General features: G+C 48.5%; 1 protein-coding gene across 2 annotated transcripts in view; it reads left to right on the top strand.

Moving 5' to 3' along the window:
- Nucleotides 1-26,510, top strand: part of LRRN2 (leucine rich repeat neuronal 2) — a 97,667-nt gene that overhangs the window by 54,328 nt on the left and 16,829 nt on the right. The gene's annotated exons all lie outside the window — the stretch shown is intronic.

Below are 26,510 nucleotides of genomic sequence, written 5' to 3' on the forward strand. Positions count from 1 at the left end.
TCTCCTCTTCCTTCACCCATCTTCACTGGAATTATTTATTATTTGTATTATGTTAGAATTTAGAGGCCCCAGCCAAGATTGCGATCCCACTATCCCAGGCACTGTACAGACACAGAGTAAAAGAGTCCCTGCCCCAAACAGCTTCCACGCTATGTAGACAAGACAGACAGAGACTGAATTACAGATGGGGAACAGAGGCACCAGAGGGAGCATTTTCAAAAGCACCTATGTGATTTAGGAGCATAGGCCCTACTGAATGTCAATGAGACTTAGACACCCAAACCAATTGGGTGCTTTTGAAAATGTTACCAGAGATTAAGGGCTAGATTTCCAAGACTGCTCAGCTCCCCTGCAGGGCACCGAAATAAGAAACAGATTTCTAGAAGAGCTCAGCATGTTCTGGAGAGCTCACCTGAAGGGCACATCTGGAGATAGAACTGCCAGCTCGATTGAGCTAGAGCACTAAACATAGCAGCCCAGCTGTGGCGGAATGTGCCAGCCTCCTGAGTGTCACCCCATCCGAGTGCCTCGGCGTGTCCTCGGGCAGCCAGCTGCAGCTACACTGCCATGTACAGCGTCCGAGCTTGGATACCTGCGCCCAAGCAGGAAATTACCCATCCAGCGGGAGTGTAGACATACCGCTATCCAGAATGTTACATAGCGAGGCCATAGCAGAGGCAAGAACTGAACTAATCTCCTGAGTCTTAACCACGAGACCATCCTTCCGCCCTTGTTTTCTGTCCACTTTTGGTGCTAGCAGCAGCCGCGCCCCATGCAGTAGGCTTCCAGTTCTGCGTTTGCAAACTCCACCCCACTGCCAGAGGTAGCAGAGCGAATATTAAACCGGCTTCATAATGACTAACCTCCGCCTCCCACGGAGGAGCTTCCATCCTGCACCCCCATCACCCCCACCCCCCGGCCCACACACTCCCCTGTCTCTCAGATGCTTCCATTCCTGTTGGTTTCGGAAGGCTCTGGGGGAATTCACATCCCATCGGCACAGCGTCTACCATCAGGGGTTGTCACCGAGAACCAGGACGTGACAGGATGTGGCAGATAGAGGTCGGTGGTGATGGACCGAATGACGTTACTGCACTGTCACTCCAGGCATATGAAAGATGAACCAGCCACGGAGGCCCCTCAGACTGGCTCAGTAGTCTTGTTACTGCTGCTGGTGGAGCTCCATTGCTCTTTCGTCCTTCATATCCCCCACACCGCCAAGCTCCAGTGCCCAGAAGCCTCTGCCCAAGGCCAGCTGGATTAAAGGGGGAGTCTGGGCAGCGGGAGCCCCGTGGCTAGAGAGGGGGGATCTGGGAGAAACTGAGTCTATACAAGTGGCAGGTGGGGAGTTTAGGAGGTAGAGGAGTCTTTTGGAGAGGTGGGGCAGGAAGATGAGAGCTGGGAGGGAAATTCTGCAAGGGGATGACGCTGCTGAGCCAAAAGACCCTCATGTCACACAATAAGGTAGTGATGGAGGAGTCAGACCAGACAAGATTGCCCTGCGGACGAGAGACCCTCCTGCAGAATCCTGGGGGTTGAGAGCAGAAAGCCCTTCGGTCCATGAGACAAAATCCACCCCCGTGCAGAGGGCCAGCATGAGGCCCGAGCACCGCTTACGTGTCTGACTTACTTCAACCCTTAGCAAATGTTGATTTCACTGTACACAAACAAACCTCTGAAAAAGTGTTTCCATCAATACCCATCTAAATGTACAGATCGGCGGTGTAAGAAAAATGCTGCTTGAGAACGTATTAATATTTGATTTAAGGATCCTTGCTTTGTCTCTTTTGACATGCGATGTCGACATCTGGTGTTTTAACAATTATCAAGCTTTAACTTTTTGAATTTCAAAATCCACTGCTGTTAAGTAATTATTGTCTGATCCCTCCCTTGTCTGACACCTCCCCATAATTTCTCTGAACTGCGAGAAGCTAAATCAATAAAAATCAAAATGCTTAAAACCCATAAGTTTGCACAACTGTGAACATTTAAATTGGTAAAAAATTGCTTAAAAATGAACGGCAAGATTATCCATTGAAATTACAAAAAAAAAAAAAAAAAATCAAATTCTACCAAGCCTATACACCGTGTATCTATTTCATGTATAACTCTCTATGCCAATGTCAGAAGGAACAAAGATTCAAAGATTGAAGCAATACAGAAGGAAACCCACAGTCCATGCTTTCCCCCCACCTCTGTCATTCCACTCCACCGTCCCCTCTCTTCCATTTCCAAAAGCACGTGCTTTCTCTTTTCTAATAGGCCTGCCTAATCATTTGTTTAAACTAGACATTCGGTGCATAATGACTCCTGGCTGCTAGCAGAAAGCTCTCAGCAATCTACTGCGGGAACAAGCTGCCTGACCCCTCCCCACCTTTGGCTATTAATATCCGAATGTAGCCAGTCACCTGTGGCGGAGAGAGGAAATGGAAAGAGCCCACCAGGTGTCAGCTACAATTACGCTGGAAGTAAATATTTCTGGAGCAATAATCCCAAGACGAAACAAATCAAAGGAATTTGCGAGGCTCGATGCAGGCGTCTTTCTTCTCTTCCGCTCATGGAGCCTCCACTACGGCTTCTGCTTGACTCTGAGCACTGAATGGAGCGACACAGGAAAGGCCAACTGTACAAAGTGCATGGAGAGGCATTCATCCAGAACGGGGTAGAGAAGAGCCTGCTATATCTTTAAAGGGAAGTTGAGGGCATGTCTGCATTGGAAAGTCTTTCTGCTTTAATTACACCAGTAGAGTTAAACTGGCAATCTTCCCCCTAGTGTGGATGCAGTTATATATATAAAAGTGCTTATACCAGGCCAGGAACCATCATATGCTATACCAGTATTAGGCACAGTTAGGGTGACCAGATGTCCCGATAAAATCGGGACCGTCCCGATATTTAGTTGTTTGTCCTGTGTCCCAATATTTTGCTTCAGTGGCACTCTGGCGTTTTTTTGGTTTTTTTTCCGCTTGGGGCGGCAAAAAACCTAGAGCCAGCCCTGGTGGGGGGTGAGCCTGTGGCTGCCCCCCCATGTGTCCCGATATTTTGTTCTTGTCATCTGGTCACCCTAGGCACAGTTGTTCTGGTATACCCATACTAGGGCTTATACCAGCATTGCTATGTTGGTAAAATTCTTTCTGTGCAGACCAGGCCTAAGATCTGGCATCAGAAAAGAGAGAATTTTCAAGCGATCCATATTTCCACCCCTTGCACACTCCTTCGGTCTTTGCAAAACCATCTGCTGGGGCTGTCCAGCTTTCCCATATTGCTCATTTCATTCAGAGCTGGCATTGGTAAATGCATTGGTTTCTCAGTGCTCAATGTCCTCACCTGTGCCAGTGCCTCCATCACTATCCCTCCTCCTCTATTTACATCCCTCTACCAATGCGGGACTAAGTTCTCTGGACTACATTTCCAGGAGGACTAGGATCCTGTGCTTGACCTTCTCAGGAAGTGGGCTTTGCCCTCTCTGGTTGGAGGTTCACGCACATCTGGTCCAGCAGGGAGGAGGCTGGTAGAGGATACAAATCAGCAGCTCCTGAGTATGGGCACATTCCTTTTGTCTGGGTCTAGTTGGGAGTACATGCAGGCCCACAGTCTGGCATATACTGGGAAATCTCAGCACAAGTCCCAGATTCATACAGGTAGCCAGAGACATGCGGTAGAACACGTCTATCCTTAGGGAGGCAATGCTGCCTAGTGGTTGGAGTCAGGCTACCTGGGTTCTCTTTCCCCATCATGGGAATAATGATCTTTATGAACCTTTGTGGAGTGCTTTGAAAGGCTAACGTGAGAAGTGCAGAGTAGGCTAGATTCATAGATTTTAAGTCCAGAAGGGATCATTAGGTCCTCTAGTCTGACCTCCATAGAATTTCACCCACTTACCCTTGCAATGTGCCCAATAACTTGTGTTTGACTAAAGCATCTCTTCCAGAAGGGGATCCACATTTGGCTTGATGATTCCAACATGTGGTGAATCTCCGCTTCCCTCTGCAGTGTGCTTCAATGGTTAATCACCCTCACTGCTAACAACTGGTGCCTTATTTCTCATTTGAATTTGTCTGGCTTCAGCTTCCAGCCGTTGTTATTAGCCTCAAAAAGTGTCCCTGGCTCAGTTCGATGCACAGAACCAGATCCTCAGCTGGTGTAAATTCACAAAGCTCCATTGCAATTCACACCCACCAAGGATCTGTCTGAGCCTGTCACTGCACCAGCAAGTCCCCTTCAGAGCATTCATCTTGCAACCAGATATGCCTCCTGCTACCTGAAACGTTAACATGGGAAGCTGCTTTCTGTGCAAGGCCAGTCCCCTTCCCTCTGCTGGAAGGATGCTTTTCTAAGGCTGATGGCTTCGATAGCTGTGCTGAGGAGACCCGTCCGGCTGACCACAAGCTCCCAGAGCTTCAAGCAGCAGCATAACGGTGCGCAGTCCCGTGAAGCGACTGCCTCTTATGGGGCAGCCTGTTTGTTCACCCTCCTTTGAAGAGCACTCCCTTGTCTTTCAGGGGCATCCCCCCCAGTTGCGCGACACGTGCTCATGGAGGTGCTTGAGTTCGGCTGCGGTCTGTTTCCTGCCGCTCCCCCTTTAGCTGGCTATGGATGGATTGCCCGTGGCAAGCTCATTAGGAAGGACCTGGAGGTCTTTTCTAGACAGTGTAGGATCTTACCTGAATTATTTAGAGCATCACCCTACTGCACAGCATTCAGGAGGAACCTCATTAAAGGGCCAGGAATGTTTGTCTCCATCTGATAGGCTTGGCCACAGCAGTAACAGGGAGAGTAATGTGTATGCAGCAGGATGTTTTATTACCTCGTGCAAGTGAGGGCCTGGGTAAGTGTTTGCTGGGAAGTAAGCCATGCATATTGATCCAAGGGCTCGGCTGATTGGAGCATGGTCTTTAGAATAGTGCTGTAGCCTGGAGACCTTTGGTCTCAAGCAATATAAGTTGGGTGTTCTCTTAAATTGGTCTTCTCCAGGGAATATTTGTCCACATCTCAATCCCACCCCTCATTTGGCGTGGACTGCAGGGAAGAAGCACAGGACTGGAATAACAGGAACTGCTGCAGGGCAGGTTTGAAATGCTTCGGCAGAGCAGTGCAGGAGCGGGGAGCCCAAGACTGCAATAACCGGGAGGGCTGGCAGGGCAAGACAGAGGTGCATTTGCAGAGCTGGGCTTGGGGAGCTCAGGGTTAGAATAATGGTGGTGTTGAGGTTCAGTGTCGTAGCTGTGTGCAGGGGCCCAGGGCTGGAATAACAGGGGTGCTGCAGGTCAGGACTAGGTGTAGAGGGAGCCCAGAACTGGAATAGTGGGGTGTGGCAGTGCAGGATTGGGGTGCAGTGGCAGAACTGGGAGGGGGCTAGGACTGGAAGAATCAAGAATGAAGAGCACAAGGCTTTTAGACATTTACACCACTCTCATCCGAGCACCTACAGAGCAACTGCTCTCACTGCTCCTCTCCCCAGTCGGTGCATCTCGGCATATGGTGGTGCCATAGTCAGCAGACGAACAGTGGTGGAAGCCTTGCCTGAAGCCAGCCCAGCCGGATGCAAAGCGCTGGCTTAGTCAGCTGCCAGCCTTGGTGCTGGTCCTCCTGCATCTCAGGCAGCCCATCCAAAGTGGAGGTAACATACTGTTTGCCACAAGCCTCTCCGGGCAGCGTGAGGTTTTTGGGGACCCGGGAGTTAATGAGGAGGCCGGAGGGCACGTGGAAGAGGGTCGCAGCCCGAGCCTTCAGCTGAAGGAGAGTAAACTGGCCTGTTTCCATAGCTCAGGCAGCGGAGGAGGAGACACCTGGAGAGAGCAGGGCTCCAGGAATCATGCCTAATCATGAGGCCGGCCCACTGAGGGGGAGAGAAGGGGATGGAATGTGAAAGAGGGAATGAGAGAGAGAGGAGATGAGGGAGAGAATGGAAAGGGACTGAAGGGGGACGGATGGGAGCAGAAGGAGAGAATGAGAGTGAAAGAGAAAAGGAATAAGAGAGAGAGGACTCTCTGGACAAGCTGAGGTTTCTGGTAGGGCAGAGTGGGTCTGTACCGTGCTGAGAGGCAGGGACTGTCTGTCCTGTATCATGGCCAAGCTATTCCATCGACCTCCTGTGTGTCTCCAGGCTTGCAGCTCACCTCCAGAAAATCACCTGCCCCTCCAATCCTTCTGCAGGGGGGTGGGAAATCCAGCATGGTTCTCAGCTGGATGCTTCGGTCCTGCAGGAAATCTATGCCCGGTATGGTGCACCAGAGCCGGTCGAAATTGTTTGTGTCGCAGGGAAATGTTTCCTGTTGGAAAACGTTATTTCACTGGAAAATGTTGAGTTGCAGGAAATAGTTCAGTTTTCCAGCTGGGGGAAGTGAAATGGGGAAATGTCATTTCATCATGTCTGAGCATTTCAGTTCAATCAAAGATGTCAAAACCTTCTGTTTTCCATGGTACTTATCTGGGCCGCATCATTGCAGCATCTGGACGTCTCACGGTTGTCAGTGCGTTTCACGCGATGCTCCTGTGAGGCAGGGAAGGATTATTCTCCACATTTTACAGATGGGGAATGGAGGCACAGAACGACTGAGTGACTTGCTCAAGGTCACACACGGATCCTGTGGCAGAGCAGCGGACTGAACCGCGGTTTCCTGTGTCCTGACCATTGGGCATTCCCTCCTCTTTTAATTTTAACATTTCTGATTCAAGACTTCAGAGAGTGTTTTGGTTTTGACCTTCTGACTCTTTGTTCCAATTTGGAACAGCCAGTAATTTTGAAATGTCGACACTTCTCACGGGAGGAAAATTCCCACGGAACAACTCTAAGGATCACACCCCAAAATGGCCCCTACACAGCATGACCAGCACGCCAAGGACTCTGGGACATTGTGCTGCACCTGCTGGGCCTGACTCACGACAGCCACCTGGCACGCGGGAGCCTTTAGATTCTCTCTGGATCATGGCTTGTCCCTCACTTCTGCATGTTAAGTGGCAATGACGGGGGGCACCTCTTGCTCACGAATGCAAAGCGGATGCATTAGCAATTGCTAGGGTGAAGACCTCTTGAATATTAAAAGGAGAGGAACACTCTGAATAAAGTGCCACTGTCACCAGAGGCCTCCCTAAGGGAACTCCGGGGCTCCCGTGTTTACAGCTGGCTTTATCATGCCACCCCTCTAGTACTGCAGTCTTCAAGATGGACCTGAACCAAGGCGCTGGGTCCAGTTTCTTCCCAGAACTTGGGCAAATTACCGAGCTCGATTCTGAGCTTGTGACTCTGAATGCAGTAGGCCCGATTCTCCTTCCTCCCCCACACTGCTTTTGCACCACTCCAGCTATATTAACATCAATAGAATTACCCCCGATTTAGCTGAGTGCACATGAGAAGTGACTCAGGCCCAGCATAGTGGCTTTTTTCTCTACGGTGCGTCCATGCAGACTGTCATTCCCTAGCGCTTTCCCAGGATTAATAAGAAACAGGGCGGGGAGTCCAGTGTTCTAAGGTGGGGGTCCTTAATAGCATCTCCAAATCAGACACTGGGCTGCTCAGATCAACATTTAGGCCGGGGGGAATACACAGTTGATGTAACCCCAGTGACTATCACAATTAGATCAGCACAGTGTCCATCCCATGAACGTCAGCTTCGCATGCATGCACTCCAACCTCAACATCCAAATTCAGGATCTAGACAGAGCCGGATTTACACCTTACGTGCCTCTAGGCAGAGCATCTTCAGCACCACCACCACCCCACCTACAGCTGGCCTTCGTGTTTTCCATAAAAAATTAAACAAAAAGAAATATAAACACAGCCTCCCTGTGAAGGCACGAGACCCTGCGCCATGCACAGCACTCCCAGCCCGAGCCGGGGCACAGCCCACCCGCAGCAGGACAAATCCTCCTCTGTTCCACTCTTGCCTCTCCACTGCCACTTGTCTCCTTCTGGGGCCAAATGCATTCTGGCCCAGAATGCACCATGAGACATGGTCATCTGCCATCCCGCTGCATCTTTTATGTGAAGCTAATCTGAATTTCTAAGAGAGGATAGGGTTTGCTCGGTCTGACAGATGTGTGGGGAGTTCTGATCTGCTCTGCATGCAAACGGGAGATAGTCAAATCTCTCTTAGTTTTTATAGCCAGCATTATCATAAACAGTGTCCTGCATCTATTATTGAGTCAGAGGGATTCTTCTCTGGTTGTATTGTTTCAGAGCCAGAGCTGACAGCATTACTGGACTGATCCAAACCCCACTAAATTCAATGGGAAAGGCTCCCGTTAGCTTCAATGAGTTTGGGTTCTGACCCTACGGCTGCAATTTTCCAAGGACCTCAGCCCCCATTAGGATACTTAACGAAATGGCCAGAATGATGTTCAGGACAGCCCAGTGCAGGGCATGGTGCAGCAAGCGCTTCTGAAAAATCAGGCCCCAACTGTGAGGACTGAGGACTTGAAAACCTGGCTTGGAAAATCTGTCTGTGTGGGGTTAGTGTTGTGTCCCCAGTCACTGGGACGTGCTGAAATCCAAGCACGGAGACTCCATAACTCTGAGCTTTGGTGATCACCGGTAGCATTTCCTAAAGCAGCTAAGTGATTTAGGAGTCTAAATCCCATGTTCACAATTGACTTTGGCACTTAGGAGCCCTAGTTCCACTGACTTTGAATGAGACTTGGGCCCTTAAATCAATTAGGCCTTGCAATGCTGACTAAGTCGTTTTTGAAGATTGGATTTAGACTCCTAAGTCACTTAGCCACTTTCAAATATTTTACTCCACATCTGTACTGTGCGGGGTTCCCTGCCACACTGACAAAGTGTCCCCAGTGTCATGCCTGACTCCGTGTAATACCCCGGGTGAATTAGCTGGGGGCTGATCTCATAATGAGGTGTTCCAAAGGTCGGATCAGAAATATGGAGGGGATGTCTCCTGGAAATCTTAGGGTACCTCTACGCTGCAACAAACCCCAAGTCAACTACCTCAGGCTCACAAGGCCAAGGGGGAGGGTCTCAGAGCCCAGCTCCAGCCGGAGCCAGAACATCTACACTGCTATTTTTAGTGCACTAGCACAAACACCACGAGCCCGAGTCATATGAGTCAGGCTTTGAAACTTGCTGCTGTGGGTCTTTTTTTGCAGTGCAGATGTACCCTTAGTGGCTTGCCCTTTTCTTTTCTTTTTTGCTAGCGATGCTTACTTCTATGGACAAGTGAAGCATCAGAACTGTAACACTGGTGCTGAGAAATGCACATTCGATGTCCTAGTGTGGCCGCAGAGCCCAAATAAGGCAAGAGTTCAATAGGCCCCAGCAGGGTTGCTAGTCATTTGTGAAGCTTCCAAAAAGGCAATGTGATGCAGTCCAGTGCAGCATGAATTTTGTTAAATGAAGCAAATTTTACAGGGTAAAGACTGATTGTGCTGCGAGCTGAAACTGAGACTCCGGCTCCCCGGCCTTTTATTTATTCAGGAAAACCAGAGCTGAGATCAGCCGGCTTTTTTCGGTTTGCTTTTGCAAGACATTTACAAATGCAGAAGTTAACCGTGTGACCTGCAGCCTACCCCCGTGATTCTCTGGGATAAAATGAGGTGGCCCCTGCTTATCCATGTATAATGATCTGAGGCTTCCCACATATACAAGCATCATGGTCGTTCACATACTGCTTGGGCAGTAGGAATTTGAAGCTCTCAGCATTGATGCCCACAGGCCCTTTACTACGTGAGCTAAAGGAGAATCTCCATTAGCTGTTGGCAGTACTGGGCCTACGACACAATTGAGCAGAGCTGATTCGAGCCAGTAGGGGCAGTGGCATGTGCCCATGCATACACACACAGTTCCGTACAGCCTTTTTACGCCTCCAACCAGTAAGGGGTGAGACTATAACAAACTAATGATCACCGCTATTCCGTATCCAGTAGCAGGCAGCAGTACACCTGCACAGACAAGTCATTTCGTTGCATCAGCCATGCTCTTCCCCATTCCTTTTTTCATGACTCCCTGTTGGAGAGTGTTCTTCTCTCTCTCTCCTCCATTCCCTTCCCCTCTCCTTGTGCCGCTTCAGTTTTATCTACTCTCCCCTTTCTTGATCCCTTCCTCTCCCCATTTCTCGGCACTCACACACTCATCAGGGGTGTTTTAATTCCAGTTTGTCCCGTGAAAGAGGCATGTTTCCTGCTACTGCGTTGGCTGGCTCTGAAGTTTTCCACTCTGGACTGGCTGAAGCATGGCACAAAAGAATTTAAGTCTTTGGCTATCCTTGCCACAGACTAGCCTTTGCTCTTGGGGTGTGGCTGTCACACAGGAACCTAGGTGCTTTTTCATTACAAGCTGTCCCCAGTCACTGTGCAGGGGCTGCTCTGATCTGCTCACTAGACTGAGTCCAGGACAACCTCTCCAGAATTGCTCTTACTCCACCAGCTTGGGGTTTTGGTTGGAGCCTTAGAGCTGTGAAGCTTTGGTGATGGTTGGTCTCCTCCATCTTACTATGCCTGGAACCACTACTCTCAATGGGATCACACTGAGGCTTCTTGCCAGACATCTTTATGCTGACCCCAACATTTCATATTATGATGTGTATTAAGGTAGCACTTAGAGGCCCCAACAGAGATCAAGGCCCCATTGTGGTGGGTGCTGTATGGACTTATGTCAAGAGACAGTCCCTTCTCCGACAGCTTACAGTCTTAGCGGACAAGACAGACAAAGGGTGGGAGAAAGGAACCTCCAATTTACAGCTGGGGAACTTTAAGAAATTAACCCCCCAACATGCTGAGCTCCAGAAAATCGCATAAAAGTTGGGGGTGCTGAGCAATTTTGAAAAAATTGGTCTCTGTGTGACTTTCCCAAGGTCACAGAGGGAGTCTGTAGCAGAGTAGGAACTCAAACCCAGATCCCCCGAGTCGGTGCCTTAACCACAAGACTCCTCTCATCCCCTCTGTTATATCCCCCTTGGTAAAGAAGACCAGCTCCTGTACAGCATTTGCAAAGATCCCCAGAGGCCTCTGGGATATATTCAGAGGCAGCCAAAGGCCAAAGTCCCCTTCCCAAAAGCAAAACTGAAGACCAAACAAAATATTTTATAGTCCTCATTAAAAAGCATACAAAGCCAGGAGAGAACATCAGGATAAGAACCAGGCACTGTTCCTGCCCATTGGCTCTTGAAGGATTCAGAGAGATAACAAGGCACAGCCAGCTCAGGCTGTTTCTTTAATGATCTCCTAGAGCAGCTTTTCATCTCCCGGCTTCCTCCGAGACAAATAGAATCAGTGCCATGGCCCTCCCTACAAGGAAATACACGGGAGAAGGCCTGCAAAGAACATCCCAGTGTCTTGCTGCACAAAATACAAGGGTTAAAAAAAATACAATAATTGGTGAATTGTGTTTAAAACAAATAAGATACAAAAATAAGAAGTATGTAAATATGGGCTTTGAAGAACCTGTTTGTTGTGCTGCCTTTCTGTGTCTGGGCAGGCACGTTGATGGCGTAGCTTATTCTCCTTCCCTTGTGGGAATAAGCTATACCACTGTAAGCACTCTTACACTGGTATAACTGTGTCCACACTGGGGTAGGCCCTGTACCACTTTAACTATCCCAGTATAGTCAAAGCAGTACAGTTTTTGTGTGTACATCAGTTAACAATATGGGTGTTACAATAGCACTTACGTAGCTCTCTACATCTTCAGACACTGGATCAAATTCTCTTCCTTGGAGCCAAGGATGTTACACCAGCAGGGAATCTGGCCCACAAGCTAATGATTCCTCACCGCTCACCACATCATCCAGCAATAAGTATTATCATTCCTGTTTTACTGAGAGTGAAACTGGGGCAGAGAGAGGAGAAATAATTTGCCCAAGACCCAGAGCTTCTAGGTATTTAAGCAAATAGCTCCCATTGATTTCAATGAGAGTTAGTATCTAAATACCTTTTTGAGGGCCTGGCTCCAAGATCACGGAGCGACTCAGTGTCAGAGCAGGGAGTTTAAAATCCCCAGCCCTGTGCTCACTTCAGTAGAGCATGCCTCATTCTCTGGCTGGCTGGTCAAAGAAGGAGACACCCTCTGCCTCAGGGGCAGACATCTTTACTGACTTTAGGCTACAGATGCCCGCAGGAAAGACGATGTATATTGCACGTCTTGCTGGAGGGAGGACGGAGTGGCCAATGCTGGTTGGAACGGCTTTTCAGAGCCAAGCCAACATGGAATAATGCTACACAGGAGATTATCCACTGACCAATGACAGGGTGCCTTTTCTCCCCCACACCATTCCTCGTATTTTATTTAGCTGTGTTTGAAATAGAAGAAAAAGGTGTGGGAGCTTGTTCTTACTCGTCTAAGCAGATAGCAGAGATGCCGAGCTGCATAATACAATGGAATTTAATAAAACTGACAAAAGTTTTCCCCTTTACCAGCTCCTTAATTAAATTGCCTAATGCCGTTTGCGATCACGGCACAAACTCCTGTGTTTAAAGACCACGGTGTTGCCATGGTGCTAACCCAATGGATGGCACAAGGCTGTGACAGAGCATACAGATTAGGAAGGCTACAGCCGCTGCAGGAGAGTCCGTTGCCATGTTACAGGGGAGGTTCGACACATTTTTTACATGACACCTAAGACTTCTCCAGGCTCTGTTTCAGGGTCTTGCTTTAATCAAAGTGGTGGCCAAATGCACCCCTGTATTCACACCCTACACCCTATTGTAATAATCTTTGTACAAAAAATGCCTTCTGAGGCATCATCTGAAAAGTAACAACTCCCTGGTCAATAATATCATGGTGATATGTGTGAAGCAACATTAGATGTGAAGTTATGAACATAAGCTGGAATGTTGACTGAAATGTGTTTACCAGACAAGTCGGGGAAATAGGGGCGTAAACTTGTTTCTCAAAGACAAAGAACAAACTGATGCTTCTAGTCAGGTGACCTCAAAGTTGATTGGCAATCACCAGTCAAGTGCCCATTCTTTGGCAATGGAGCGGGGCAGGAAGAGGTCAATCTGTATTTTAACAGACGGAACCTCTTTCACCATGAGACTCCATGCCTCCATCCTCACAGTGGGAAAGAGTTTTGTCTAGGGTAGTCCTCAGGAAGATGCATTTCAAAGGGCAACTAGACTATAAAAGTGAGGGGCAAAAACAACCCAGGGAGTCTCTCTGTCTCTCTCTCACCTAAAAAGACAAAGGAATCACCTGTTAGACTTTGGGAAAGGTTCTGACCTGAGAATTTGGTCAGCCCTGTAGCTGGGAACATGTGGTAAGACTTTTACCTTGAACCCAAGTCTAGTTTGCTAAGTCTTAGTTACTAGAAAAGAGTTTTATCTTTATTTCTTTTGTAACCATTTTTTATTTTAATGCCTTATCCTTGTACTCAGTTAAAATCTATCTCTTTGTAGTAAAAAAACAAGTTTGAGTCTTTCATCAAAATTAATCTGGTGCTGTGTTAAAACTGAATGGGTTGGAAATTCCAGTTAAAGTAGCAAACTGTTGCATATTGAACCCTTACAGGGGTAATGAACCTATAATATCTGAACTGTCCAGGAGAGGGCCGGACAGCGCAGAACATATGTTTTGGGGAAAATTCGGGACTGGGACTGTAATGGGGTCACCCTGCAAGCAGTAACCAAGGCTGATGGAAGCTGGAGCGTGGCTGGGGTTTGCTAACAGGCTGCTGGGGTCAGAGTTGCTGAACCAGGACTATAGCTATACACAGACACACAGGAGGTGAGCTGCATGCTGAATGCCCACTTGGGAGCTACAACAAGGCAGGGGTTGCAGGGCAGGGGGTGACACAGCCCCTCACAGGTCTGGATTGCACCCTGGAATGTCACAAAAGTAACACTTTGTCTTTCTGCATCTTCCACATGAGGATCTCAAAGCCCCTTACTCAGTGATTTAAACCTCACAACACCACTGTTAGACTATCACAAGCCCCATTTCACAGATGGGAATACTGAGGTACAAGGAGATTGCAGGTCTGGTTTCCAGAGATCACCATGGCAGCTCATATTGACTTCAGCTGGAATCGTGGCTACTCTGCACATCTGAAAACCAAGCCCCAAGTAACTTGCCCAAGGTCACAAAGTGAGTGGGCATAGAACCCAGGTGTCCTGACTCCCAGTTCCAGAGCTTTAACCAATCAAAAATAGTTAATTAGACAGAGAACAAACCTCTTTTAAATGAAGGATGTAGTTAAGCCAAAAGATTAGGACCAGGAGAGCTGGGTTTAGTGCCCAACTCTGCCACAGAGTCTCTGTGTGACCTTGGGCAAATCACTGAATCTCTCTGTGCTTCAGGTCTCCATCTGTAAAATGGGGATAATAATCCTGTCTTTCTCTCATGCTTTGTCTGTCTTGTCTATTCAGACTGTAAGCTCTTGAAGGCTGAGAGTGCCTCTGACTGTATGTGCAGCACCTAGCGCAATGGGATGTTTATAACTAGAGCATTCTAGTAATTTAGCAGCGAGTCCAAAACAGCATTGAGGTCAAACTATATCTGTAACATTTCACTGTTTCTGATCCTGGCTGGAGCCAGGAAATGCAGAGGCCTCCAAACAAATGAAAAATAATGTGGAGAGTTGTAGCTGAATTATTTTTCATCACAAAAACAAGGTTTGATTGGTGAATTGGGAGAACACTGGAGATGGTTATTATATTGGGACTGGTTCCCCATCTCAAGTATCATTTATACAGCATGGAATCGATGCCGCTTTCTATTCATGAGCAGTGTGGGCAGCTGCAGCTACTGTAAAATGGCTACTCAGGGGTCCAATACTGACAATTACTCACTAAAGGTTTTGTTTGCCTCTTTGTGAAACTGGTGGAAAACTACTGAAGTCAATGAAGGTATGCTTGGGTAAAACTGCCGGGAGGAGAGCTGGGCCTTTAGGGCCACCTTGTGTTCTCAGCTACGTGACTGAAACTCGGAGTAACTCAAGTGAAGTCAGTTGAATTACTTCAGATTTACACTAGGATATAAGTGAGAGCAGAACCTGACCTTGGGATCTTTCACGTGCTTCTTCAGGGTGTGTAATTCTTTCTGGTGCATCACTTTAGTCCTGCGTAAGCCTTCAAAATAGGGCTTGAGTGATGCCTAGGCCTCTGCACAGGGATGAATTTCTCCCTTGGTGATTAACCCCTCCAAATACCCCATAAGTTAGAACACCAACAGCTCTTTTGATTTACTAAGTGATATTTGAAGGATAGATCTGCTCTTCAACATGGTGCCCGAGGAGTTACAATCACACGCAGCTCCTGTCAGCATTAGCCGCAGCTGAGCACTTGACCTGCACAGTTTAACTGAGATTTAATAAGACAGTTATTGTATGTTAAGCAACAGAGGATATTTACAAACATTTATTTCAGATTAACAACTATGTAACAGATATTGTTAGCATTGCAGTTGTCTGAGTGGCTGATTCAGAACGCATGTGATTTAATGATCCATTGGGATTTGTTTACCATGCAATTGCTGTCATTTTAAATCTAAATTCTGCGGGGCCTGATTCTGGTGTAATTGACTGCCCAAGGAATAAGGCACTGGAGAATCAGGCCCAAAGTCTGGCATACTACACAGAAAAGGTTTGCCCTCGTGGCTGTATTGGTATAGTTATAGTGGCAACCCAGTCTCCTGTAGATGCTGCTTCTACCAGTGAAAAAGGGCTTTTTCCAGCATAGCTTATACAAGTTCCTCAAACAAAATAAACTGTACCGGGAAAGGATTTTTATGGTGGTTTAACTGCATCTCCGCTTTTTATGAAAAGAAGCAAAGAGGGTAAGACTCTCAATGCTTAGCACAGGGTAAACAGGGCGATGATTTTGCCAGTATAAAAATGTCATTAAAAAAAATCTCACATATCCCAACCAACATTATTATATTGCCAAAAGTTTCTAGTGCAGACTTGGCCTGTTTCGTTCAACTCCTGGGTCTTTACAGCCTGGGTGGGACCCTGTAGAGCACCAACAAGGAAGGAAGACAGGGAAGGAGAAACCATCTTCAAACCTCCAGGACATTATGGATTGAGATTTGGGCGAAGGTTTAGATTGGTTAATCCTTATTCCATAGAAGCTAGCCACTGATTCCTGTGCAAAATTGTCCATGGCTTGTCTGCCCTTAAGACTCTACTTCAAAGTCCCATCCAGGCTCTATTATTAGAATCAAGGAAGCTTCACTCCCTGGAAACATTTTGAGATTGAACGGAGAGAAAAAAAATCCAGAGAAAGTGTCAGTCAAGTAGCAGGTCCACATAGTCCGACCCCCTCCCCTGAGACTTGGGGGATGGGAAGAACTTCATTAACCAACATTATTAACCCAGAGCTCATCTGGAGACTTTACGAATCATTACTGAATAATTCTAGCAGAGGCTTTTCGGGGTCAGTCGCTAGCAATCATTGCAAGTTTTGCCCAAAGCCAGGAACGTTGCCTTTGCCTTGGGTACAATACAAAGCCAAATAGGTCATTAATTACACACTAGAATGCTGCCAAAGAGGAATGGTTCTTCTCATTAACATCCACCCTGAGCCTTCGGATACAACCACTTTCCATATTGAGCCTGAATTTTATGTCATGAGTATTTATTTATTTTATTTTATGAAGATTTAGTGCTGGGGACAAGCTGTGCATGGATGGCCATGTAACCTGAAGGCTCCCACTTTACAAAGGAAATCAGTATCAATATGTGCATTTACAGACAGGGAAACTGAGGCACGGAGCAAATGAGAGCTAGAGAAATGGTTACATATGGCAACAGAGGGATGCGTATGCCGATAGACAGAGCGGCTGCAGAAGTGGTATAGATGTAACCTCACTCCTGATCTGGAGGGACTTCTTCAAAATTTGTGAAGGGAGTCCAGTCTCCAGAGCTCATTCGACTTCTTCCCAGACTCTGGTGTATATGTAGAACTCCACACAAAGGAGGTGCCTGGGGGGGAGGAGTCTGTTCTATGTCTGGTGCAGGTGGCTGGGTGGCATTTGGGGAAGAGGATGCTCAGAGGCTGGAATCCCTCCTGAGACATAAGATTGTGGCATGCTCCTTGTGGAGTACCGTGGTTGTGCTACATGCCAGGTGGGTGTGGGCAGGGGAGAAGAGGTAGCCTGTTGGTAGCCTGAACTTTTCATTTCCTTGCTTGTAAGCTTTGTGTTGGGCCTTTTGGGATTGCTTTTCAAAAGAGCACAGTTCCCCATGAAGAACCTAAATAAGGGTCAGAGTTTCACAAGAGCCATCACTCAGCGTGCCAGGCTCTGCCAAAATCTAGTCATGTATTTTGGTGCCTAAGCATTTCTGCGATAACACAACTTGAAAACAGCAAACAGCCTATTCACCTCACTGCATAGTCACACATCTTCCAGTGGAGACCTTGGCAGGTTTTAAAGGACTTCCGGTCCCCTTACTGGGCCTATCTCTGCTCACCAACTCATGTCAGTTCTTGGATCAAGTGGCAGTGCCCATCTCCCAGGCTAGGGCTGTCCTTTTTCATACTGTTTCAGGTCCTTTGTCTGTTAAGGCCTCTTGAGCCAGGTCAGACTGGTCTCTGCTATTTCCCCAGGAGCAAAACTTCAAAAGACTTGTTACCTGCATTGTTGCAGTATTGGGGATTTGTATTAAATACCCCCCAGTGTCTTTAGTTTCTTCAGGTAACATCTTTTAGCTCACCCATTGAGTCAGAAATACAATCACTAGCTACCCCACAAAGAGACATACTGATAACATGAATACAATAGTCTTTGAATAGTCCATGTTTCCAAAGCAAGCATGCATCTATCTATCTATCATGCACGTCACTGTAATGTCTGGGTCCCAACAAAATTATGAAAAGCAAGAGCAGATCCGGATCAACACAACTGTTCCAATATTTCACAAAGAGGAACAGTCTTTTAAGGTGTCCAGGGACCAGCCCACCATGGCCTCAGAGATCAGAACCAGGATCTTCAAGCAGATCTGGTTGGATGGGAAGCCAGTACAGCATATGGCACGTTGGAGAGGCAGATGGATTAAAAAGACAGCTCACAAGTCTGTCCATCCCACAGCCAAGCCCGCTGGTTACATCACACCAGGGCAGCTTTCAATCTCTGGGCCAAATTCAGACCTGGTAGAGGTGAAATGGGAAGTCAACTGAGTTGCTGCTATTTACATCAAGTCTGAATTTGACCCATTTTCAGCCTTGTCTCGCTCTCCCTTTTTGGTCTCTTTGTCGACATTGGCAAGTGAAAGGCAAAACTTTTGTCGTTCAGAGGTGTTAACAACCCCCCACCCCCCCCAAAAAACAAATGTTTTGTCAATGACAAGCACTGGTGTGAACAGCGCTTTGTTGGCAGAACTGCTCTCCTGCCGACAACACCAACACCGCTCTCTGGGGGTGGAAGTTTTCTGTCGGCAGGAGAGCTCTCCCCTGCCGACAAACAGTGGGTACACGGCGCACCTTTCAGCAGCACAGCTGTCGCGGCACAGCCCTGTGGCTAAAAGCAGAGTATTGTAGACAGAGCCTTTCTCTCTCTTTCGCTTTCCCTCTGTTGACTGGACATCGAACTCACCGTCACAAACTCATCAATGATCAGATGGGCAGAGGAGAACAGACCCTCCCAGCGCCCTTGATAAGCATCCCCAGGGCAGCTTCTCCGCCTCACATCGTCCAAACCTAGCATCTCCCAGCCAGCCAGGCGGCCCTCTTGCAATCGAGTATGTGACAGCCCCTTCTCACTGCAGTAAGGGAGCGGAGAGGAGAGGAGGGAAAAGGCTGGAACTCAGCTGCAACCATTCATCTCCCAATGCCGGGCTATTAGACAGATGACAAAGGGAGAGAGGCAGCCAGAGCAGGCACTGAGACCTGGCCTCCTTCCACTCTGTGATTTATCTCCTAGCTTCATCTGGCAAACTTGCTGATGAAAGGACGCTTCCCTTCTCTGCGCCTCATCGATTCCCATTCTCGTTGCATTTTTTTTCTCCCTTTCAGAAAAAAGGTTCTACTTTCTTTACCTGTTATCTCTCTTGTTCTTACGCATTCTTTCTCTCCCAAGCTCTCGGCTCTTTTTCCTCATCCTCTCTCGTTCATATCCTTTTCTCTCTCCCTCTCATTATCTCTAGTCATTTCTCATTCTCTTTAATTCACTGTCTGTCTCTTTCATTCTCTCTTATTTCCTCTCTCATTATTTCTCTGCATCTTCTCTTCTCTCATTCTCTTGTTCTCATGTTCTCGGTTCCTTCTCATTCCGGCTATCGTTATCTCTGCTTCATTCTCTCCTGCTCCCCTCTGAGTGTATCTAGCTGTGGGCAGGAGGGGGGAGAAGACCTTGCATGATCCCTTAGACACCCCCCCCCAATGAAAATGGTGGTGGGGTAGGTCAAAGGGTAGGGCCAGATGGAAATCAGCCCACCGGTCCTCCACGCTATGGGTGGGACAATAGGCCAATAACCTAGCCTCATTTTTAAAAAGGTTAATTTAGAGAAACACAACGAGGGAACCAGTCTGTTCAGGGACAGCAGCGCCCCGTTTGTGCCCTGAGCAGTGTTTGGGGGTACAGGAAGCATTCAGAATCAGTCCTCTGGGCCTTGTCAGACCTTCGACGATTGCACATTTCAGTCCCCATGCTGTGAGTTTATGAAACTGTGCAAACGAGGACTGATGGTAATTACTTAATAGCAAGCTATGAGTGAGTGGATTATCTATCTCCTGTATGATATTTGTAAGGTGCTATTGTTTTGATATCCATGTCACCCTCTAGTGGCAGCAGCTCGCCGCGGATGTAGAGGAAGGCTGTGATTTTCAGAGGGTGCTCTGGCTGTAAGCTCTTTGGGGCAGGGACTCTCTTTTGTTCTGCGTTTGTACAGCGCCTAGCACAGGGGGGTCCTCACCCACACCTGGTGCTCCGTGGCACTACGGTAATGAATAGTAGTTCAGTGGGTACTGCAGATGCTAGATTAGACCCTAATTCCTAATACTATTCCAGCTAGTGAATGTCTCCTTTAGTGCAAGAGACAGGCTTGTGTTTTCATAACACGTGGTCCTGAGCTCCGTCTTTTCTGAGGGCAATGAAAACTCATGTGGTCACAGTAAGGAGGGACGAATGACTGCTGTGAAATCCATGCAGCCATGGAATTGCTCCAGAGCTCTCTTGCCCGGTGATCTTCCCCCGGAGAAATGGTTTCTCTGCTTAACTCCCAGCCACATCAACTCAGTCTCATAAGCACAAATCCCAGCAGCTCACCGCCGTAATGCTCAAGGTCGAGGAAGTGTATTTACAATTTATTTGGCAAATAGAAATCCTGGAACTGGCTCCATGGTGTATTTAATTAGGTGGTTAATGGGAGGTATAAAGCAGACAGTGTCAGGGTGGGCTGTAGGGATTAGCATGGTTCTTTTTCTTTTCCTTTTCAGTGAAAACATCTACTCCCTGCTGCCTTCTAAAACATACATTAGCTGTTTCTTGCTATTCTTCTCTCTTTAAGCGCTTCCTTCCAGGTGGAATACTTGGGAGCTGGCAGGTTTTCCTTTTCCCCTCCATCAGAACACCACATTGGGTCTCCCAACTTCCTCGTGATGATGGCACAGTCCACTCTGATGCCATCATTCCCCATGTATGGACTTGAGGTCCAGCAGGTCTTATGCATGCACCATTCGCCTGGCTGCAGCTGCCACAGTCTGCCCTTTCCTTTGCCCTGCTGGGAGGATGCTGGCTTCCTGGCTGCGTGGAGCACCCTCCTATCTCAGAGCCCTGTTGTTTTCACCATATGGAGTTTTGCAATTAAGATGAGATATATATTTATAGGTAGGATTGTTGTAGCTAAATCTCATCTTTAAGGCATGAGAACCAACAGAAGACTCTACCTGAGCCCAGGAGCTAGGCGACACCTTTATGAAATGCAGAAGCGGGTGACTTCGGTGACCCATGCAGTTGGCGGGGCTGTGAGTTGGGTTGAGTAGTGGGGGGCATTAGGTGTTTTAGTTCTTGACAAGTCCCTGGCCCCTGGTGAGGAGAAGCCAGAAATGGCAGCAGGTGCTGCCAGTGAGGACTGAAGTGTCCTGACAGCGCAGTAGGGAGGGTAGGACTGGAAAAGCAAGGAAACAGGTTGCATGTCAGGGCTGAGTCACAGAGCCTGAGCTGTGTAGGGGAAACTTGTGTCTCCCCTACGTGTACTGCTCTCTGCTCCTCACTTCTAGACGCATCCCAAAATTTAGTTTTAAAAAATTAAGAAAAGACTTGTCTGTGTATGGAAAAAGGGGTGGGGGGGAATCATAGTATTTATCTGTCAATGTTTAGCCTATAGTCTCTCCAATCACCTTCCGTTTGTATTGAAGGTGGGTTGGGCACGGCACCACACCTGTTTTCGCTAAAAGCCTTCAGTTACCTGGCCAACATCTTGCCATCACCATTCAAGGCAGTGAATCTGTCTGACAGTGGAGATGGGAGCTTGGGCAGGAGCAGTCACCCTTATAATCTCAGCCTCTTCCTTTTCCTGACCTCTCAATTTGTTACTGTCAAATTTGCAGGTCCTCCAGCTCGTAAGGGCTGTTCGTGCCCTAAGCTCTGTTTGGAGTGACACGAGGAGGCTCCCTTGACCTGTTCATTTCTCTTCTCTGTCACAAAAAGCTCTCATTTGGAAGAAATGTGCGTGCGCGTGTGTGAGACTTTTGCGGGAAAGACCCATAGTGATTAAAGTGCATGGATCACACAGAGATGATGCATCAGTTATCCAATGTCTAATAAAAGGAATATCTAAAGGGTTTGTCTACACTTGAAGCTGCACAGCCGTAGTGCTTCAGTGTAGACGCTATCTAGGCGAACAGGGGGGGTTATCATATCGGCATAAGTAATCCACCTCCCCAGGAGGCGATAGCTAGGTTAAGAGAAGAATTCATCCTTCAACCTGGTGCTGCCTACACCGGGGGGTTAGGTCAGCTTAACTGCGTTGTTCCAGGGTGTGGATGTTTCACGCCTCTGAGCGACGTAGCTGGGTTACCCTAACTTTGTCATGTCGATCAGGTCTTAGAAACATGAAAGGACCATCATGCCTAGTTAAGGACACTCTTGCCTATCCCATGCATGTTCCTTGCACTCTCTCAATGTGTGGAGAGTAAGGAGCTAAGACCAGGTTTACACTAAACAGTGAGATCAAAAATCCAACCCCTTGAGAGACACAGTTAAGCCAGCGTAACCCCCTGTGTAGACAGTGCTAGGTTGACTGAAGAATTCTTCTGTTGACCTAGCTACGGCCTATATGGGAGATGGATTAATTACAACGGCAGGAGAGCCCCTCCCACCGCTGGCGTGTCTACAGTGAAGTGCTACTGCAGTGATGCAATAAAAAAAGCCATCTTCCGGGTATGCGAACAGCTGTGGCCCAACAGACTAAAGGACTCATTAAACTACACATGGAGACCAACCAGTCCAGTGCATTGTCTGTAGCTCAACTGTTCTGCCTGGGCAAGAATCTTGTTCATTTTGTCACATGCAAATAATATCAAGGTAGCCACATGTTGCCATGTTGTAGATCTCTGTGGGCGTGTTGGGCCTGAGGGGGTGCACCCAAAGCCCTCTGAAATCAATGAGAATCTTTCCACTGACTTCTGTGGGCATCTGGTCAGATGCCCTGGTCGCCCTGGCTCTGTTATTTAGAAAGAAAGCTGCTGCCAGCTCCTGCAGCTTTACTTTGCACACCAGTTGCCTGGGCCACTGGCAGGTTCCATACAGGAAGGGAAAAGGGCCCAGGAGCAAAATAAATGGAGTACAGAAATCCAGGAAATTAAAATCTCTGGCTCCAAACAGAGCAGGAAAGCAGCAGCAACAGAAGTAGCCCAGTTGCAGTTGCAGGCACTGCCATCCAGTTTTAGCACCTCCCCTCAATACGCCTCCGAAAGAAAGGGGGGAACATTCATTTGAGTCCAAGATGCTCAGGGTTCTATTGGCTCTATGGGCCAGGGAGTGCTTTGCAGGACACCCCTGGGTACGTCTCAGAAGGAGGTATCATGGGGGGGCAGAGTGGGGAGGCCCCTTTCTTTCATGCAGCTCTGGCGTTGCTAGTGATGCTTCTAAGGTTTACAGGTGAGGACAGACCCCATTGCTCAGGCATGTCGGTGGTGATCTCCTGAAGCCATTGGCAACAGGGAGGGCTGCATCTCAGCTGCTGTCAGCTGAAGGGAGCAAGGTCTGAAGCCGTAAATTGCCAAGTGCTGATTGACTCCTTGGCGTGGCAGGCCTCCGCAGTTCCAGCAGGTGTCACGTGGCTCAGACATTGAATTCCCAGTCACACAGCGAGCGCTTGTCTTTCTTACAGACTCCAGCAAGCAGCCCTGTAGGGCCAGTCGTTTGAACTGAAGATAACAATCATAAAAAAAGGCGCCTCTTAAAACCCAGATTCTGAGCCCACAACTCCCTGCAAACAAGCAGTAACAGACTGCAGGCATCATGCAGTGAGCATGTGCACTTCGGGAAAGCTGACAAGCAAGTGCCCTATGGGCTGTCCCCTAGCCAGCGGGGGCGGCGGGGGGGGAGGGAGGGGGTCTGATCCAGCTCCCATTAGAGTCTTTCCATTGACTGGAATGGGAGCTAGATCAGAGCCTAATATCTTGCATTTCTATAGCTCCTTTCCTCCCAAAACACCTGACAGCTTTGCAGGCATCGTCTTTGCAAGCCACTGCAAATGCAGCCAGTTCTGGGGAGGAACCTCACAGCAGCTTAACAGTGTATGCTGAGAGTTTAGGACAGGGAATGAAGAGGAATATTATATCCCGTTAGAATTGGAGGAGGAAATCAGTTAATACCCTGGGATCCAGAGAGAACAGCAGGTTTAACAATCCCCACCCTTGTGAAAAAATCCATGGATCCTCAGTAAGAACATAGGGATTGCCAGGCTGGGTCAGATTTGGGGTTTATCGAGTCCATGATCCCATTTCTGACAGTAGCCAGCACCAGCTGCTATAGAGGAAGGTGCAAGAACCCCGCAGAAGACAGAGTTGGACTAATCAGTGACTACAAGTGGCTAAGATGTTGGCTTTACGTCTCACCCACAAGACGCAGTGCTGGGATTGGACCTGGAGCTGGCCTAAATTCTAGGAGGTAAAGTTACATCTTTACTTTAAATGACCAGCTTTGCTACTTGGGCAAGTCACTTTGTTTCTCTTGTGGTAGAGAAGAGACAGGGCTGCATTGTAACGGGTATAAATGTGGTTCTCTCTGACGCCCAGACTGGTTGACACAGCTTGTGCTGCCTAATGTCACGCCCTAAATTCTGGCCTGGACTCCACATTCATAGAAGGGGCTGTTGGCAACACTACGGTGGGGCATTGCCTTCTCTGCAGCCGTGGGATAATAATACACACCTTTGCAAAGTGCTTTGAGATCTACAGGTGGGAAAAGCAGTTAACAAGAAATTAGCGCTGCTGACTTCTGCTTGCTCCCCAGCCTCAGGAATAAAGAGAACCACACAAACTCGCTTCTTACATCCACAGACTTCCACCATCAGCATCTCCATTTGCTGAGATTATTCCCCTACCGTGCCCAGCTAAACACATCAGCGATGGGGAGACATTACAACTCAAACACGAGCGTCTCGGGTGGCTCTTCCCACTTCAGAGTCGCTTCCCCTTTCTCCCTGCAGCCACTCTTTGGCACAGTGCAATAAAACAGTAAATGATTTGCATGCTACCTACAGGCATCTTCAGTTTCTAATTAAGAAGTAATGAGGAACACTTCATTCTAGGCTGTGTAACGAATAAATGACAACCAGCAGCTTCCCTCCCCATCCCCTCCTACCACCCATCGCAGTTGTATTTCAGCTAAGGAATTAATCTCCCTGGCTCCCATTTTCACAAGGCAGAGAGTGTGAACAACGGGCGAGTTCCTGTTATATTGATGGGTGGCGGGGGCGGGAATAGTATGGAAACCTTGCGCTATGTTCAGATTCTGAGACCCCCGCCCATCGACGTAGTGTGTGTCTACACGGAAGCGCTACAGCTTGGCAGCTGCAGCACTGCAACTGTAGCGTTTTCAGTGTAGACGTCCTCTAAACGAGCCAGAGAAAGGAAGGGTTATTATCCACGTGGGAGGGGGCAGTCCTCAGCTGATGTAGCTTCCTATGCAATCCTCCCCTCTCCTGGGCACAGTGTAGGGGTGTGTGAGGAGGAGCAGGAAGGGGACTGGCAGGAGCAGGATGAACTCCAGCAATCCCCACCCCTTCGGTGTGGTTACTAGTCACTGTACTTTAGAGTAGCCTTGAGGCTGCTCTAAAGAGCACTGGAGCCGAGGCTAGTGCAGAAGCAGCCTCAAGATCAGGGATCTGTACGCGCCTGCCTGCTAGCTCCGCTGTGCATAATGGATATGGGGCCCAGCAGTGAGCCTGGCCACCCTTGTCACGCACCTTCTATCACGCTGCATGCCACCCATCCCCACCTGCAACTGCCTCCCGCTTCCTTCTCCACCAATTATCCTCCCCCTCACCCAGACACCTAGCTCTCCCACGATCTCTCCACACCCTCCACCCTTCCTGCTCTGAGCATGATGGAGGAAGCGTCTCTTTTCAGGCAGACGCCTCTGAAAGTGGCAGCAGTGAGGAAAGTGGGAAGACCAAAGGGAAAAAAGCACCTGGCAGTTTAATGGGATTATTGTGCTCTGAGCAGCCCAGCAGGAGCCCTTAAAAGGAAGTTTGTCAAAAGGAGCACAAGTGCATCATGTGCACTTTGCTGAGGTCTTTCTCCCTCTCCCCCTCCCGCCCTCTTCCTTTCCTGTGGTTTATCTCCTCTCAGGGGGACTAAAGTTTATCAGAGTTCAACTCGATTACACCAGCCATATGTTTGCGAGGCCTCAGCCCCGTGCAAGGGGAGGCGATGCTGTAGCAGCCAGCACAACGCGGGCGTGGGGTGTTCAATCCCTGCTCAGAGCTGCAATGTGACTGGTACCCGGCTGCTCTTGCTGCATTCCTGCAGCATAAGCCAAGAACTGACAGGGGAAGAGGCAGGAAGGGTGGAGATTGGCAGGTTCCCGCAAGTTTCCTTTGCTGTACAGTAAACACTTGAAAGGGGCACCCGGTTTCTATTGGTCCAAATCCTGAGGGGCACCATGCCACTTATTTCTACATAGGAGAGCTCCACCCTAGCATGGCCAGTCCTGGGCATGGCCAGGCTGGGACAGCAGAGGGGCTGCTCAGGTGTTCTTAGCCAGGGCCCATGGAGGCCGAGGTGGGATGAAGAGCTGATGCCAAAGACACACCCATCTCTGTGGATCCTGCCCCCTCCAGATTGCAGTAAGCCCTGCAGAGGGGCCTGTGCTCGGCAGGCAGAGGGGCCTGGAGACTCAGAACAGTGTCCCGTACCCAGGCTACATGTCCCAGGCTTTAGCACTGAATGGGGACAGGGTTTAAGCACACTTAGGGCTCGTCTACACTGCATAATGGAACCGTGCTCTCTCCAGATTCTGCCTGCAGTTGATATGGGTGCTCAGCTTGCTTTCTAGCCAGCACCTCTCCTATTCAGAATCCCCTGCTCGTTGCCGACAGCAGTTTGGACAGGCCCAGGAGACAGACAAACCCTGTTCGCAGGGAGGCTCGGCGCTTCCGTACGTTGCTTTTGTGGGG

The sequence above is a fragment of the Chelonia mydas genome, chromosome 21 (assembly GCF_015237465.2).
Source record: "Chelonia mydas isolate rCheMyd1 chromosome 21, rCheMyd1.pri.v2, whole genome shotgun sequence".
Lineage (NCBI taxonomy): Eukaryota > Metazoa > Chordata > Testudines > Cheloniidae > Chelonia > Chelonia mydas.